Below are 19,046 nucleotides of genomic sequence, written 5' to 3'. Positions count from 1 at the left end.
TTTGTTTCGAATGCTACAAGAAGTTGGGCGGCACAGTGGCTGGCAGTGCTGCCTCACAGCACCAAGGACCTGGGTTCGATTGCCAGTTGGGTCACTGTCTGTGTGGAGTTTGCACGTTCTCCCTGTGTCTGCATGGGTTTCCTCAGGGTGCTCCGGTTTCCTCCCACAGTCCAAAGACGTGCTGGTTAGATGCATTGACCCAAACAGGCACCACAGTGTGGCGACTAGGGGATTTTCTCAGTAACTTCATTGCAGTATTAATGTAAGCATACTTGTGATACTCATAAATAAACATAAAACTTAAACAAATGCTCTTAAAACAAGGGCTGGAATCTTACAGCCAGTCAAGCTGGCAGGATTTTTCCATCCCATAGCAGTGAACAGGGATTTGGTTGGATGCCAAATTCTCCAACCTTGCTGCAGCAGGCGCATGGCATGAACGGGCAGTAAGATCACACCCAATGTATTTGTGAAATCAAATCAAAAGAGGGTACATCATTAAACTTGACAAGTGGCTGTTATAGAGAATTCTATAAATTAGAGGGATTGATAGCATCCTTTGTAAACCAGATTGTGAGCCCTGCATAGTTTGTTGCCTGCCAGGGTGAGGGACATCTCTGACTGACTTGATAGGATATTGGAATGGGAGGGGGAGGATCCAGTTTTTGTGGTCTACACTGGGACAAACAACATGGGCAAGACAAGGAAAGAGGACCTATTTGGGGATTATCAGGCGCTAGGAACTAAATTAAAGAACAGGTCAGGTCCTCAAGGGTTAGAATTTTAGGATTATTACCCAAGCCACGTATGAATTGGCATAGGGTTGAGAGAATTAGGGAAGTTAACACATGGCTAATGGAATGCTGTGGGAAAGAGGGACACTAAGGGGCAATTTTGCATGGCCAACGTACCTCAATTGCACATCTTTGGAGTGTGGGAGGGAACTGGAGCAGACGGGGAGAATGTGCAAACTCCACACAGACGGTGGCCCGAGCCAGGACTCGAACCCTGGTCCCTGGAGCTGTGAGGCAGCAGTGCTAACTACTGTGCCATCCTATTCTCCCCTTTACTGTGTGGGTTTCCTCTGGGTGCTCTGAACAGAGAGATCTGTACCATTGGGATGGTCTTAGTGAAAAGGATAAAAAGATTTGGTTATTACAAGGTAATAAAGATGCTAATCAAACAAAGCTATCACTATCAATGTGTCAACACTGCCTACACGGCTAAGTCCATTAGCTAATCTTAGGGTTCTGCCAGGCATTCATAATGAAGCCATTTAACAACTGTGTCAACAAAGTAGAATGAACAGATGGTTGAGTAAGAGGTACCTTTGTTGCATTGACTATTTAAAGTTAAGTATTTGAAGTATAATTTACCTGTTAATTCATGTTCACGTTGGTTCTAATATGTGTTCAAGTCAAACTTACAAAAAGTGGAATTTTGTTGGTAATTTCTACAGTTGGAAGTCATTCAGTAAATTTGGATATTTTAGTTCCTTGTGGATTTTTTAAACAATCTGTTACAGAATCATTATATCTATAGTGCAGAAGGAGACCATTCAGCCCATCGAGCCTACACAGACAACAATCCACCCAAGCGCTATCCCCCTAACCCCACATATTTTCCCTGCTAAATTCCCTGACGCTAAAGGGGCAACTTATCATGGCCAATCAACCCAACTCACACATCTTTGCACTGCAGGAGGAAACCAGAGCAAAACCCAGACAGTAAAGGGGAGAATGGGATGGCACACGGCTCCAGGTACCTGGGTTCAAGTCCTGGCTTGGGCCACTGTCTGTGTGGAGTTTGCACATTCTCCCTATCTGCTCCACTTTCCTCCCACACTCCAAAGATGTGTGGTTTAGGTACGTTGGCCATGCTAAATTTCCCCTTAGTGTCCCAGGATGTGGACGTTAGAGGGATCAGTGGGGTAAATGCATGTGATTACGGGATAGGGCCTGGTTGTGATTGTTGTCAGTGCTGACTCAATGGTCCAGATGGCCTCCTTCTGCACTGTGGTGATTCTCCACAGAAAATCTCCTTAGTCACCTGAGGCTGATGATTTTACACATTGAATTGCCCTTACACACTGGAAAAAGGTTCTGCCATTCTCTAAATGCTGCCTTGGGATTTTTTTTTTAAAAATGAGCAAGCAAGCAGGATCTTGGTTCTGCAGCATACACTGTAGCACGTTCAGGACCCAGAGACAGCCTAGACTCCTGTTCCCACAGCAATGTGGAACCCAGCCCACAAAATCAATCATTGCAAAAACCAGCAGCCCAGAACAGCTTGGTATCATTTGGAACAAATTGGTTGAAAGCATCAATTTTGATTTATTCTAAGGGATCACGAGGTGCGGAATTATCAGTGTTAAGTATGGGTTTTTCTCAGGAATATATGCTTTAATCAGAATAAATATTAAACAGGCTGGCAGACTGTATAAATTATTACTGGTCTGGACTGCAAATAACCGTTACAGATAACTCAAGCTGCGATACTTAAACATTGTAAGAATATTCATCATCCATTCTCTGTTTCCTTCTTCTGCAATACCCTGACTTAACTACTGATCAAGATCATTTCAACCCACAAATGGATATTGCTTTACTGCACTATTTCTCAAATGGATCAAGATTCCAAATTTTTATTTTCAAAAATCACTGGAACTTATTAGCATCGGGTTTGCCTGTAGTTTAATTGCATTAAGAACTGTTTTCTCTGGGAAACAGAAGATGGAGAGATGGCCCTGATAGGGATTTTTAATATTACAGACAGCTCAAAAGAGTAGATGTAGAGGAGATGCATTGCTTTTAGAGCGAGTCCAAAATAGAGGCTCTAAATATATAGTCTCTAACAAATCCCATTAGGGATTTAGGAGAAGCGTCCTTACCGTGAGAGTGGTGTGAATATGAAACTCACTAACACACTGCATGACTGAAACAAATAATACAGTTTGAATGTTTATTTATTAGTGTCACAAGTAGGCTTACATTAACTGGAATGAAGTTAACATAAAATCCCCCAGTTGCCACAATGTGGCGTCTGTTTGGGCTAACTATATTCTTAAACAAACTTTGTTTGAGAAAAGCTCCCTAGTGGGTCATTTGAATCTTACCCAAGGTGAAACAAATTCAAGGTGCTAAACTTATGATCCAGGCGGGCTTCATAAAACACTTCGGAGTTTCCGAACTGAATCATAACAATGGGCTTTAAACCTGTTACACATACGTTTAAGTTCATTTATTTGTATCAAAGTAGGCTTACATTAACACTGCATTGAACTTACTGTGCAATTCCCTTAGTCACAACACTCTTTAGCACAGCCAATCCATGTAATCATTTAATTATTTTGTTGCATTTAAAGGGAAACCGGATATGTATATGTGGGAGAAAGGAATAGAGGGATAAGCTGATAGAGTTAGCTGAGGTAGGTTGGTAGGCAAATGTGGAATATTAATTATCGGTCTATATCAGTGGATGTAAAGACCTGTTCCAATGAAGGCACAAGTAGGAACAGTGCACCATCTCGCCCATTGAGCCTGCTCTGCCATTCAATATGATCATGACTGATGTTGATTCCATTTTCCCACCTGCTCCCCTTATCCCATAATTCCCCAAGACATCAAAAATCTGTCTAAGGCAGCCTTAAGTGTATCCAACAATGGAGCATCCACAACCCTCTGGGATAGCGAATTCCAAAGACTCACCACTCTTTGAGTGAAGTAGTTTCTCCCCATCTCAGTCCTAAATGATTGGCCCCTTATCCTGAAATTGTGCCCGTGTTTTAGACTCCACGACCAGTGAAAACAATCTCTCAGCGCCTACCCTATCAAAACCCTTCAGAAGTTTGTACATTTCAATGAGATAAGAATCATAGAATCCCTGCAGTGTAAAAAGAGGCCATTTGGCCCATCGAGTCTACACCAAACACAATTCCACCCAGGCCCTATCCCGGTAACCCCATGTATTCATTCTGCTAGTTCGCCTGATACAAAAGGGGCAATTTAGCATAGCCAATCCACCTAAGTGGCACATCTTTGGACTGTGGGAGGAAATCACAGCACCCAAAGGAAACCCCACGCAGACACGGGGAGAACGTGCAAGCTCCACACAGACAGTCACCTGAGGCCGGAACTGATCCCAGCTTTCTGGCAGTTAGAGGCAGCAGTGCTGACCACTGTGCCACGATGCCTCCCAATGATACTACATGTCAAATTCTACATAATTCAACATAACGTGACGAATAAGCAAACATTCAAAAAGTGTTCTGAAGTCATTTTCAGTGTATGCCCAGAACAATATCATGGCAAGGCCTCACCACCTCTCCTGATGGCAGTATTGTCCAGGTTAGGATCTATGCTGCACTTCTTTGTGAGTTCCCTATTTTCCAATGCTTCCCTTGCTTACAAGTTTGTGCAGGAAATGACACCTCATGCCAGAGTTAGGTCCCAAATCTCTTTAAGAGGTTTTCCTCTCACTTTCCGAGTGACTGAATCAGTTCTCAGCTCGGAGCTCAACATTACACGTCTAATCATCTCTTTACACTATATCTTTCATGCCTACCTTGAGGGTATTGGGAAAGGAAACAATTAATAATTTCAAACAGAAATTGGATGGGTGCTTGACAGGAATAAACTGGCAAAGTTACGGAAAACGGGCAGGGGGTGGGACTCCTCTGAGGAAAGCTGGTACAGACTGGATGGGCCGAATGGTCCTGTTTCTGTGCCACAAACGACTCTATCAACTCGGTGCATTATTTAGCACTTGATTTGACACTGGGTTACCGCTTACAAATGGATTCATCTAAGACTGAGGTTGGAATTATCTCCACCTCATGGCCTGCTCAAGATGGTAGCTGTAAGATACTAGGTAATGCTTGGCTGCTAAATCCTTCACCATACCCCATAAAATACCAGGAACAGTTCTCATTCAGAGTTTTAAGGGTTGATGAATTAAAATGATGAGTGGATAAGAGAGAGCGCGAGTAGGAACAGGCATTTTACAAAGACAGGTGGATCTAGAACGATGGGGGGCCTGGTTACAAGATTAATGCAAACTATTCAGAATGCAGCCCAGGAGTTTATTTTTTAAAAGCACACTGACATTAAACATCTTGACAGTTTCTATAAACTGCCACAAGTCTGAACTGCAAATAACCATTACAGGCAACTAAAACTGGGAACCTCAAACATTAAATGAGAAATGCATCATCCATTCTCCTCCCCTCTCCGTGACAATTTAAACTAGCATTGACAAAACTGTACAGTGCTAATTCCCAAACGATTATGATTTCTTAATTCTATTTTTAAACATCACTGGCATTATTAACAAAATCATAGCATTGGTTTTGTCTGCGGTGTCATTGCACTAAGTGGATAAGTGGCTAGCGATTGTAGGAGAGACCATGGGACAGATTTCTGGGAGCTGCCTCTGATCCGTGGTTAACAATTAAAATTAAGTCAGATGGGTGGTTACACAAACGGGAAACAAAGGGTTAAAATAATAGTGAAACTGTTTTGTTCCCCTTACCTACAGAAAGATAAACTGGCATTGGAGGCAGTTGAGAGAAGGTTAACTAGGTTGATCCCAGGTATGGAGGGATATTCTTATGAGCAGAGGTTGAGTAGGTTGGGCCGGTACTCATTGGAGTTTAGAAGAATGAGAGATGATCTGATTATAGAATAGAATCATAGAATCCCTAAAATTCAGGAGGTGGCCATTCGGCCCATCACATATGTACTGACCACAATCCCATCCAGGCTGTACCTCCATAACCCCACGTATTTACCCTAGCTAGTCCCGCTGACATTAGGGTCAATTTAGTATGGCCAATCCACCTAACCACACATCTCTGGACTGTGGGAGGAAACTGGAGAACCCGGAGGAAACCCTCACAGACACGGGAAGAAAGTGCAAACTCCACACAGACTCAAGGATGGAATTGAACCTTAGTCCCTGGCGCTGTGAGGCAGCAGTGATAACCACTATGCTGCCCCAAAAATGACTGAGACATATGGGATTCTCAGCGGGCTTGACAGGGTTGATGCTGAGAGGTTGTTTCCTCTTGTGGGAGAGTCTAGGATCAGAAGGCATAATCTGTTTAAGTGTTCGCTCATTTAAGACAGATGAGAAGGAATTTCTTCTCTCAGTGAAGTGAATCTGGGGAATTCTAAAGAGTCACAACCCTTTGAGTGAAGTAATTTCTCCCCATCACAGTCCTAAATGATTGGTTCATTATCCTGAGACTGTGCCCCGTATCATAGACTCCCCAGCCAGAGAGGGCTGCAGAGGCGGGGTCATTAAGTATGTTCAAGATTCAGATAGTCAGATTTTTAACCAGTAAAGGGATCAAGGCTTATGGAGATAAGGCAGGGAAAGTGGAGTAGAGGATTATCATAGATCAGTCATGATCTCATTGAACGGCGCAGCAGACTCGATGGGCCGAATGGCTTACTTCTGCTCCCATGTCTTATGGTTTAATAGGCGTTTGGGATTAGGATTACTGTTTATTTGGAGGATGAACACTAATATGGATGAGCTGTGCTGAACTAATTTCTACGTAGTAACATCACAGACTGATATTGGACTAATGTCTTTCCTGCAACTTAAAAAACCATTACGCACGTACAACAATGAAGAAGTTGGCCTGACCTGATCCTCAAGCGTGGAAAGTTAACATGCAGGTCCAGTAAGGGATTAGGGGAGCAACTGGGAAGTTGGCCTTTATTGCATGGGGATTGGAGTACAAGTATGAGGAAATATTGCATCAGAGCTTTGGGAAGCCACACCTGGAGTAGTATCTACAGATTTGGTCTCTGTATCGAAGGGAGTATATGTTTTCTTTCAACAGGGTGCAACAGAAAGGTTGACTGGATTGATTCCTGGGCAAGAGGGCTAGCCAGTAAGGAGGGTTTGAACAGATTGAGGGGCAACACAATGTATACATTGTACCAGGGACCATGAATGCATTCCATCTTGGGTAACTGTCTGTGTGGAGTTTGCACTTCCTCCCCGTGTCTGTGTGGGTTTCCTCCGGTGCTCCGGTTTCCTCTCTCAATCCAAAGATGTGCAGGTTAGGTGGATTGGCCATGCTAAATTGCCCCCTAGTGTCAGGGGGACTAGCTACGGCAAATTCCTGGGGTTATGGGGATAGGGGCTGGGTGGGAACGTGGTCGGTGTAGATTCGATGGGCCGAATGACCTCCTTTTGCACTGTAGGATTCTATGACACAGACTGAACCTAAGCTCTGTGGAGTTTAGAAAAATGAACAGTGATCTTATTGGAACAGCAAATTCTGAGAGGTCTTGCCAGGATAGAGTCTGAAGCACTATTGGCTGGAGTCTAGAATCGGGGGCCATCGTCTGGGGTAAGAGCCTGCCACTTAGGACTGAGATCAGGAGAAATTTCTTCACTCAAAGCATTGAGTGTCTTTGGAATTCTCTCCAGCAGAGAATGGTCAGCCTTTGAGCTCAGAGATCTGCCATGATCTTACTGAATGCTGAAGCAGGCTCGAGGGGTTGTAATGTCCTACTCCTGCTCCCATTTCTTATGCTCTTCACCCTCCTTGATCCTCAAACAGCACAGTAACAAATAAAAAGGTTATAATTCTTGTACCGTGTGTTTGGAGTTATGAGATTTGTTAACTGAAATGTCCACCCTTAGACCCTGTAAGGCCTGGAATTCTCTGAAGTCACTTGTTTATAATGGAGCGCTTGGACCATTTTAACAACTCTTATCCATGCTCTTTGATTCAAGGTCACATCACATTAAATACACAGCACGTTAACCAAGCCCCTTTGACAGAAACCAGAATCAAATATGCATTTGGAGCAAACACCATGGCCTGCTCAGCAGATGGTTCCTCCCAGACTCCTTGCCCATTTCAGCTCAAGGCACCCTTTGCATTGGGGAAATGAAGTCAGCAGATACATGATGGGCCGAGTGGCCTTCTTCCATACTAATATAAGCTTCTGTGATCAGTGCATTCCACGTATCCAAGAAGCTGCCATGCCTGATGTGTAAGCACTGATAAACAAAGGCATACATTTAAGCATAAGCAGTTGAGAGAGCTTAACAATGCAGTACTGGGATTTAAGAGAAACGCAATGACGGGATCCTAAATGAGCTGCTGAGTGACTAAAGCCCAAAGTCAATGTTTTCCAATGAGTTTAATGACAGTATTCAGCCAGGGAGGGGATTGTTAACAAAAGCCTATCTCAAATAGTTCTCCATTAAAGAGGACATGGTATTAAAACCAAGCGTTCTTACTTCACAAACATGCTAGCACACAATTCAAAACTTTCTTAAAGCAGTTGCTAGCACAGAGCACTTGAGTCTTTCTTAAATTACAATACTGCATTGTCAGGCTTCCCTTATGCTGACAGACTCCTTTGTTTATAACAGACTAAACACGAGCCATGGAAGTTTCTTGGACTTGTGCACGCAGCAACCACAGACCAATCAAAGTTTATAGCACAGAAGGGGGGGCCTAAGCAGTCTATCAGGTCGTGGGCGAACCAGCTCGATGCTAGAACAATCCAGAGCTAGCCTGCCCATCCCTCTCTCACACATCTTGCACTTTCCTCTGCTTCATGAGGTGAAAGCTCTTGGACAACCCCACTGCCTGACTGGCGCTCATTCATTCTTCCACCGATTGTCATTTCAGAAGCAGAGCCATCAGATTCAGTCAGTTTTTCTCTCACGTTCTTGTTGCAGGGTATTTTTGTGCTCATTACTGAATGTGGGGCAACTACAATTCAAACAGTGCACATTACCAGCTAAGTGGGGGATAGGAGGGGAACGAGGGAACTCCCATTTAAATAATTACTTTAATATCCTATTCACTGCAAGTTATTACCATCCATTTACCTGTTAGTGCTGTAGCATTTCTGAAACACACTAAGATTTAAAAAAATCTTACATTTATATAGCACCTTTCCTATCCTTTGGGTATTCCAACACACTGTATGTAGCCAGGCTGTCATGCAGATAAACAGACATATTGGCCCTGATTTTACTAGCACGTCTGCCCCAAAATCACGGTCATTAATCATGGAAAGGTCTGTTGACCTCAAGCAGGATTTTCCAGTTTTGGAGCAGCCAGAAAATCCTGCCCAATTTCCCTCAAACAACAGTTAGATAAATCGCTGTATAATTTAATGGGTGATGCTGGTTGAGTATTAAGCATTGGTCAGACATCAGTAACAATTCTCTTTGCTCTTCCACGGGATCTTTTACACTTAACACAGCAGGCAGCAAGGGCCTCAGTTTACCATCTTGCACAAAGGATGGTGGCACCTGCAACAGAGCAGCACCCTCTCAGTGCTGCACAGGAGTGGCATTGTAAATAATGTGGTCAGTCTCTGGCATGGGGTTCGAGTCCGCAAACCTCTGAATCAGAAGTGAAAGTGAATCGTAGAATTCTTACTGCGCAGAAGGAGGCCATTTGGCCCATTGAGCCCGCACCAACACTATTCCTGTCCAGACCCCATCACTAAAACTTTATGTATTTACCCTGCTAATTCCCCTGGTGCTAAGGGGCAACTTACTGTGGCCAATCAATCTAACTTGCACATCTTTGAAGTGTGGGAGGAAACACACACAGACATGGGCAGAACACGCAAACTCCACACAGACAGTCAGCCAAGGTTGGAATTGAACCTGGGTCCCTGGTGTTGTGAGGCAGCAGTGCTAACCACTGTGCCACCCAAAAAAGTGATACCAGGACTGAGCAGTGAGAAAGCAAATGGTTGAGAACTTCATTGTACTATAACTCAAGAAAATAATTACAAGCAAAACTAAGGCCATTTCTTTGGCAATAAAAGTTGAGAGGAAGGGTAAGTAGATGCAGCGTGGGTTTGTGATGCCTATCAGCCTCTTCAATGATTAACTCTCACTACCCAGACTATGAATCACCCACCTGTTCAGATTAGTCTTGTGGATGGCTACTTATTGCAAGTTTTACTGCAATGCTGTTAACCCAGTGGGATGGCTGATGACTCTGCCAGTTCCTATTAAACAGGGAACTGCGGATTTGCACTATATTCTTTGCCCTACTATATATCAGGTCAGACAGTGACCAAACACATATTCACTCCCCATGGTCCAATGATAATGTCACAGGACAACTCAGCACCACTTAAAAGCATTCTGTTCCACAAAATAGACTGGCAAAGCAAGCGTGTGGGTAAACCTTCTAAGAGCAATGCAGTGATATGAATTTTAGCAGAAGATATCAACATGAGTGTTCCAAACAGAGCATCTACTGATCCATAATATTTGTTTAAAATTCTAAAGGTAGGCAGTCGAAAATTAAAATGGAAGGAGGTTTGTTTAGATTTTTTGTGTCTTACTCTGGGACACGAACTGGTGTTTTTCATAGAAGTAATAGCATTACTATCATAGAATCCCTACAGTGCAGAAGGAGGCCATTTGGCTCATCGATGCAACAATCTCACCCGGGTCCTATTCCTGTAACGTCACATATTTGCCCAGCTGATCCCCTGACACTAGAGTCAATTTAACATAGCCAATCAACCTAACCTGCACATCTTTGGACTGTGGGAGGAAACCACACAGACACTGGGGAGAACATGCAAACTCCACACAGATAGTGACCCAAGCCGGGAATCGAACCCCATGTCCCTGGCGCTGTGAGGCAGCGGTGCTAACCACTGTGCCACCCATAAATTTTCGACAAATAATTATTTCTCACAATTGAATCTCAAACATCAGTCAGAATCATCTCGCTGCACATTGCTATATATTTGAAGACAATTAGTTCTAATGTGCTCATACTGCAGGACAGGGAGCTGCCTTTGTACATTTTAATTAGAACATACAACAATAAAGCACAGGAACAGGCCCACGATGTTGTGCTATGAGCGTGACACCAAATTAAACTAATCCCTTCTACCTGCCCTTGATCCATTTTGGTCTATTCCTTGCATATTCATGTGCTTATCAAAAAGCCCCTTAAACACCCCTATCGTATCTGCCTCCACAACCACCCCGGCAGCGCGTTCCAGACATCAACATTCCCTCTGTAAAAAACCTGCCCCTCACAACTCCTTTGAACTTTCCCCTCTCACCTTAAGTGCATGCCCCCTAGTATTAAACATTTCAACTCTGGGAAAAAGATTCTGACTGTCAACCCTATCTATGTCTCTCATAATTTTATAGACTTCTATCAGGTCTCCCCTCAGCTTCCGCCACTCCAGAGAAAACAACCCTAGCTTATCCAGCCTCTCCTTATAGCTCAGACCCTTTAATCCAGGCAGCATCCTGGTAAACCTCTTGTACACCCTCTCCGAAGCCTCCACATCTTTCCTGCAATGTAGCGACCAGAATTTAATGCCTCATGTTACCTTATTTTTGTGGGGTGATAGGACCCAAATCACTTCCAAGGCACTCTCACTGACAAGTTTCACAGAATCTTGAAAGTCAAGGGCAATTGAAAAATATCAGTGTGTGTACGAGTCCCTTGCCCTCCCTCGAGCACCCACCCAAGGGGGAAATTCAATTTCTATCGAAAGTTATTTTTGACACTTGTGTTGCAACACAGCTCATAGATTTATGAAATTGAGCTTTTCCACCATCAGCTTGGGAGAACATCCAATTTCCTTTTGTATCTCCAGGGATTTGTCAGGATGCAGTTTCATATTGCCTTGCATTTCAAGGGTGATAGACATGTTCTGGTCTCAAAAACTATTTGTCATATTGATATGAAACAGTGCATAAAAATATAAAAGGCACTTACTTAGGAAATTGCCCCACAACTGACCAACAGATTTGCCCAAGCACATGTACTGCTCAAACCACTGAAATCTTTCTTCAGTTCAATCAAAGAAAGAACAGAGAAGCACAGCACAGGAGCAGGTCACAGAATCATAGAATCCCTACAGTGCAGAAGGAGGCCCATTGAGACCGCACTGACCACAATCCTCTCCAGGCCCTATCCCTGTAACCCCACTTATTTACCCTGCTAATCCTCCTCTCACTAGGGTGAATTTAGCATGGCCAATCAACCTAACCCGCACATCTTTGGACTGTGGGAGGAAACCCACGCAGACACGGGAAGAATGTGCAAACTCCACACAGTGACCCGAGGCTGAAATCGAACCTGGATCTCTGGTGCTGTGAGGCAGCAGTGCCAACCACTGTACTGCTCAAGCCTGGCCCTCCAATGCTGAAGGCTCTCCAAGCCTGCCTAAACTAAAACCGTTCGCACTTACAGGGTCCATATCCTTCTATTCCCATCTTATTCATGTATTTGACCAGTTGCTCCTTAAATGCCACCATCGTACCTGCTCCCACCACCTCCCCAGGCAGTGCGTTCCAGACATTCACCACCCTCTGTGTAAAAAAACTTGCTTCAAACAACGCTCTAAACTTTTCCCCATGCACCTTAAACCTATGACCCTCTAGTACTCGACTTTCTTACCCCATGAAAGAGCAATCAATACTCATTTAATATTCAACATATTTAATATACCGCACCGTCAGTCTGCAGTTTTTGCAGTGATGTGGATGTTCCCATTGCAGAAATCAACAAGTTACATTTACATGGCACCTTTAACATTGTAATGCTTTGCAAGGTGCTCCACTGAGGTGTTATCAGATAAAATGTGACACCCAGTTACATGATGAGATATTGGGGAAAGGGCTCATGGGGCAGGGTGAAGCTTGGGGAACTTGCACCAGCCTGGTGGCGGGGGGTGTGGGGGGGAGGGGCGGGCAGTGGTGGTGGAATTCAGAGTCTAGATTTCTAATATCAAATGCAAGTAACTGATGTTGTGGTGAGGGCTTGCTGATAACGACCTACACATTTCATATATCGGAGGCTATCGATGAACGGTAATCAGTTTGCTTACTAGCTGTCAGGTAGAAAAAAGTAATGATTATTGTTAATCGGTGCTTAAAATGTACCCAACACAGAGGGTACTTTCACTCATGGTATGCAGTGCATGCAAGAGAGGTGGGGTTACAGGGATGGGCATGATGGCATGTTGGTTAGCACTGCTGCCTCACAGTGCCAGGGACATGGGTCCAATTCCGATCACGGATGATTGTCTGTATGGACTTTGCACGTTCTCCTAGGACAGGATATTCTGGCCACCCTCTCCCCAAAATCAGAAATTCCCACCTGAGGTCAATGGACCTTTACATGGTCCACCTCCACCTTGTACTTGCGTGGGTTTCCTCTGGGTGCTCCGGTTTCCTCCCATAGTCCAACGATGCAAGGGTTACATTGATTGGCCATGATAGAGTGCCCCTTAGTGTCAGGGGATTAGCAGGGTAAATACGTGGGGTTACGGGGATAGGGCCTGGGTGGGATTGGGTTTGTCGGTGCAGGCTCCATGGGCCGAATGGCCTCTTTCGGTGCTGCAGGAATTCTATGATTCCGAGATGCTCTGTCAAAGATTCGGTGCAGACTCAAAGGGGCCAAATTGCCGCCTTCTGCACTGTAGGGACTCTATGAACATAAATTGGTTAAAAATGATCCAGTTTCGAAACAACAGCCCCAAGTTGTAACACAATACATACTGCCATTGATCTTTGGATTAAACCATAATGTTACTGGCCCTCAGGTGTGCAAAAGTAGTCTCAAAGCCTGGGTAAAACATACTGGGTCACTCCTGTAACTTCAGGGTCAATAAGTCTCCTGTTAAAATCCTGAGCTGCGGTCAAAGATTATACAGCAATGTTTTCATCTGCTGTGACTACTGTCCCAAAAGAGAGAGGAGTGCAAACTCATAACCCACCCGCCACACTCAGGAAGACCCCTTAATGCAGGACATATTTCTGGCTGTGCAGGAAAATAAGCTTTCAATATCTGCCTTATGACGCCATAAAACTTCTCACTCAAATGCTTAGCAAACAGCATCTGCTCAACATCAAAGACAAAAGCTCCAAATGTGCTACAGATGTGAAAAGGGGAGGGGGGTGTTTACTGCACAGAGGATTGGGCAGAGGAATGACGTCCACAAGACTGTACATTAGTCTACCTGTGAAGGACTCGATCCAGAGATCAGCAAAACGTTACTTCTCAAAACTGTCTCTACGTTCAAACCTCCCTTCTTCCCACTACACTGACAAGTAGGATTTAAAGTGACAGAAGTTCCGTCAGGATTGAACAAATCTAAAATTGACCACAAATCAAAAAGGAAGGAACCAGCCCAAGGCCACATTTTTTTGTTTGAACACAGCAAGTGCTCTGAAATAATTACAGCAGTATGTTGGATCCCTACGTTCAACATTCTCCCGCTTTACAAACGGTTTAGCCAGAGGAAACTGGTGGAGAAGAACGATTCAGTTTGGAAAACTTAACTTCTAGTAAAAGAATACCCCTCAGCGCGATACTTATTTTAGAAATGTAACACAGCGAGGATTCCCTGCTGACTGTACCCCACACGTTTACCGCGGACCTGAGATTAAATTAAAATGGTGAGGAGAGAAATTTCAAGCTGTAAATATTTATGGGACTCCGGTAACTCGGTTTCTAATGGATGCACTTAGACAATACCCAAGGTCACAAGTGAGCTCGGAAGGACCTGAGAGTTAATTATTGTTTTTAATGCTTAAAGGTCAATTTGATCTCATTAGCACACATTATGAAAGATTAGTTTTAATCGGAACTGTAATAACAAGGCCAGTGGCTCAATATAGTTGAAGATGTTACACCTCGTTATTTGCATTCGGTGTTGCACTGGAAGTTTGAGTAGAGACAATGGTTAAAAAAAATCTTGGAATGAAGCTACGCAGCCCTCCTGGCTCACTCCCACAATAACTGTGACGAGAATGCATCGGAGGGGCAGCATTATTATGCCATGACACCAAAATGTTGTTTTCCACCATAATGTCTCAGGATCCAGGATAGACCCTGCCCATCCCAATAAAGTCAATGACGTAACAGGCAGCGTGGAGTCTGCGTGTTAGGGATTTCTGTGTCCTCAGTCCACTTATTTGATAGTAAATCGGTTGGACTGAAACCTGGTGTTGTCAGACTTCTTACTGTGTTTACCGCAGTCCAACGCCGGCATATCCACATCCTCAGTCCAAAGCATGGACCTGACAGGTATATATCGAAGGATCAGGTGGAGATATACAAAGAACAAAAACAGCACAGGTACAGGCCTTTTGGCCCACCAAACCTGTGCCAATTCCTGATCCTTATTTAGACCTACCACTTTTTGCCCATACGCAGTTTCTATCCCTCTGCTTGTCTCCTGTTCACGCATCTATTAAGATACGTCTTGAACATGGCTAATGAGTCTGCTTCCACCAGCCCCGCTAGCAGTGCGCTCCAGACACCTGCCACACTCTGTGTGAACAACTTTCCTTGTATGTCTCTCTTAAACTTTCCCTCACTCACCTTGAACCTTTGCCCTCTTGTAGTTGACCTTTCCACTCTGGAAAAATGCCTCTGAGTATCCACCCTACCTATGCCTCTCATAATTTTGTACACCTCTATCAGGTCACCCCTCAGCCTGGAAGGATCAAGTGGAGATGCTACGGTGCAGAGGGACCTGGGGGTCCTTGTGCACGAATCGCAAAAACCCAGTCTGCAGGTGCAGCAGGTGATCAAGAAGGCAAATGGGCTGCTGGCCTTTATAGCGAGGGGGATAGAATATAAAACCAGGGAGGTCTTGCTGCAACTGTACAGGGCACTGGTGAGGCCGCAACTGGAGTACTGTGTGCAGTTTTGGTCACCGCATTTGCGAAAGGATATATTGGCCTTGGAGGGAGTACAGAGAAGGTTCACTAGGCTGATACCGGAAATGAGGGGGTTAGCCAATGAATAGACTGGGTCTGTACTTGTTAGAGTTTAGAAGGCTGAGGGGGAATCTTACAGAGACATACAAGATAATGAAGGGGCTAGATAGGGTAGAGGTAGAGAGATTCTTCCCGCTTAGAAAGGATAGCAGAACTAGAGGGCACAGCCTCAAAATAGGGGGGGGGGGGGGGTGCGCAGTTTAGATCAGAGTTGAGGAGGAACTTCTTCACTCAAAGGGTGGTGAGTCTCTGGAATTCTCTGCCCATTGAAGTGGCTGATGCTCCATTGAGTGCATCTCTGCACTCACACCTGAACGTTGAATCATGAGGCCCTTCAGCCCATCGAGTCTGCACCAAACATTAGCTCCACACAGGATTCTGTACTTCCGTGTTTTAGTAGTCTGTCAATTGAACTGGTTTAAATTTCCATATTCTGTGAATTACTGAGATGGCCCACATCTGAAATGGGAATATATTATAATACATAGCTACATGGCTAATTTCCAGTGATCAATGTTGAATTCCCTTATCAAACTTAGGCTGATTGCATTATGATTGTTCTTCCTTTGATGTAGACATCGAGGCCTCCTTGGAGCATCTTGGCAGCCAGTGATTCTCCAGAGTGGTTCTTAATCACAAGGGATCAACACTGCAATAACAAAATGTTCCCAAGGTCACTGGTACATCTTGCGAAAAGGTGAAATGCTGCATCTCATTGCAGGGGTTCACTGTGTGGTTCATATCATCAGCTAGAACCTGGGATATGATCAGTGTCTTTGAGCATTCGTGTGTGATGATTGTGTTCCATTTAAAAGGGGTTTTAGGAAGCAGCAATTTGTTCCAACTGGCAACTAACCCTCTTTCCCAATCCACTCACTGCAGAATCACAGTGGCGCGGGGGCTTTTCCTGTCACTGGGGCCAGAACTTTTAAAATGTTTGAACACAACATCAGTTACATTACCAACCAGTTTATATCAAACTGACGAGGAAAAAAAATAACATTTCTGGTCTGTTTACAGCAAGCATAGATTTCACAATTTCAACTAACTCCGAAACTCTCTACTATCTGGTATTTACGTGAAGTCAAAGAGAACTAGTGTTTGCTCCAAACAGAAATGGCCAATTTATTTGGCAACAGCTTTTTAAGATTTACTCACACTAAGCCTGGACCTGAAGGGTTTAGCTGAGTATACAGAACTTGTTGACATATTTGTAAGCAAGTGCCTGTTGCAATGAAATACCAAGGATCATCAAATTTATCATTAAACACAGTTTCAGTTGTACTGCACTGACTAAGCTACATAATTAAAAATCTATTGCGCCACTCTTAAAATATAACACTTCTAGATTTGAGAGTATGCAGGGGACTAGTAGGGAACTGGCCTGTGTTGGTGTTGTTGCCAAGTCTTTGAATATTTTTAAGGCAGAGACAGATAGACACTTGATTGACAAGGGGATGAAAAAGTTATCAATGGTAGGCGGGAGTGTGGAGTCGAGGAGGTTACAATCAGATCAGCCATGATTTTATTGAATGGAGGAGTAGGCTCAAGGGCCGAGTGACCTTTTCCTGCTTCCAGTTTGTATGTTGCTTAAAGCCTATTTAGAATAGAATCAAATGTGCAGAAGAGGCCTTTTGGGAGTGTGGAATAACTAATCTGTTGCTTTGTAGACTCACTTTGAGAGATAATTTAGTTGCTTGCCATTTTATATCCTCTTCATTAGCATTTCTGAACTTCAAAACTATCACTTCCTGAGAAGAGGAATGGAGTAGAAACATTCAGATGCATTTTTAAATGATTACTGACCAAAGGACAACTACGGAAGGTGACATTGTCTTTTTCAAGCGCTGCGCTGGAGGACATGAAGCTTCATTTTCTTAACATGTCATCACCAGCTTTGACGAAGACACAGAATATAGAATCTCCCCGGTCACTACAAATGACAGCATTGCAAATGGACTTCTCAGGATGGTCAGTGAAATTGTAAAGAAATTAAAAAGGACCTTCCTCTGATTTTGTTAGTGGAAGTTTTTGGCAGTGCTTGGTGTTTTCTCTGTATTTATACCCAGAGATGCACACAATCTGGGCACAAAGCAAATGTCACATGGCAGCAATGTGCCCAATTCTTCTTGATCTTATGCATCTGATCATGAAGCCCTCTGTCCAAGCAAATCTCCACCTACAAAACTGGTCATTTATTTTAAAGTGAAAGTTTATTTATTAGTTATAAGTGAGGCTTACTTTAACACTGCAATGAAGTTACTCTGTGAAATTCCCCGAGTCGTCACACTCCAGTGCCTGTTCGGGTCAATACACCTAACTAGCACGTCTTTCAGAATGTGGGAGGAAACCGGAGTACCCGGAGGAAACCCACACAGACACAGGGAGAACACACAGGCAGTGACCAAAGCCTGGGAATCGAACCCAGGTCCCTGGCGGTGTGAGGCAGCAGTGCTAACCACTCTCAACTCTCAAATATAGCAATCCTGTCTTGAGTATATTCAGGACCAGTGGGTGGGTGGGTGAGTGACAGGGAATATCCTCGACTAGGTAAAATACATTTTGGGCCACAGTAATTTTCTGGGGTTTTTAAATCGCTATATTTTTGAAAAGAAATCTTCCTGTGGCTTGCTCCGTGCTTTTAGTTTCTTTGAAATGCCATCTTATGGCACATGGATAAGCCATACTAAAAAACTGAAAAGTTTCCCCGAGTGAGGTACCCTGAACACTTATCTACGTGAGTGACGGTTCACTGAGTTGATGCTTAAAACATAAGGACTTGGATAAGAAGTATGCAGTGTGGTTGTGTGTTTCCCTGGGCCCAATCATTTCTACTGATTTCCACCCATTTGCAGTCTGGTCATAACCTAATAGAAAATATAATAGAGAATTAAAGAGGACACCTGGGAATTTCTTGACATCAGCAAAACGAGGGCAACATCAGGTGCAATTTTGGTTTTAGCTTTATGCCCAAGGAAGAAACGCCAGATTGAGAAATTGAATAGCGGACAACACTCAAGGGATAAGCTGTGCACAATTACTGCAAAAGAGTTCAAGATTAACCAACCCCAAGGTCAACACTCTTCTGAAAAGAAATAAAACTATTGTGACCTCGACATCCTAGTAAGTACTCTCTGACATCATTTACTTACGTTCCTGTAGTAATGCTTTGGGCTGGTAGCACCGTTTTACAGCGAGCTCATCATTACTCACTTCTCTTTTGCCTTCGGGTAAAAGCAAGCTGATCTTTGTCTTAATCTTTCGCTTGAAGA

At 43.8% G+C, this 19,046-nt stretch overlaps 1 protein-coding gene across 2 annotated transcripts in view; it reads right to left on the bottom strand.

The window, feature by feature from the left end:
• The window catches only part of tbck (TBC1 domain containing kinase), a 192,132-nt gene that overhangs the window by 1,565 nt on the left and 171,521 nt on the right, over positions 1–19,046 (bottom strand). The window lies entirely within an intron of this gene.

Source organism: Carcharhinus amblyrhynchos, chromosome 1, assembly GCF_965287045.1.
Source record: "Carcharhinus amblyrhynchos chromosome 1, sCarAmb.v2.hapA, whole genome shotgun sequence".
In the NCBI taxonomy this organism is placed as follows: domain Eukaryota; kingdom Metazoa; phylum Chordata; class Chondrichthyes; order Carcharhiniformes; family Carcharhinidae; genus Carcharhinus; species Carcharhinus amblyrhynchos.
This window is presented reverse-complemented; position numbering and strand designations above follow the sequence as displayed.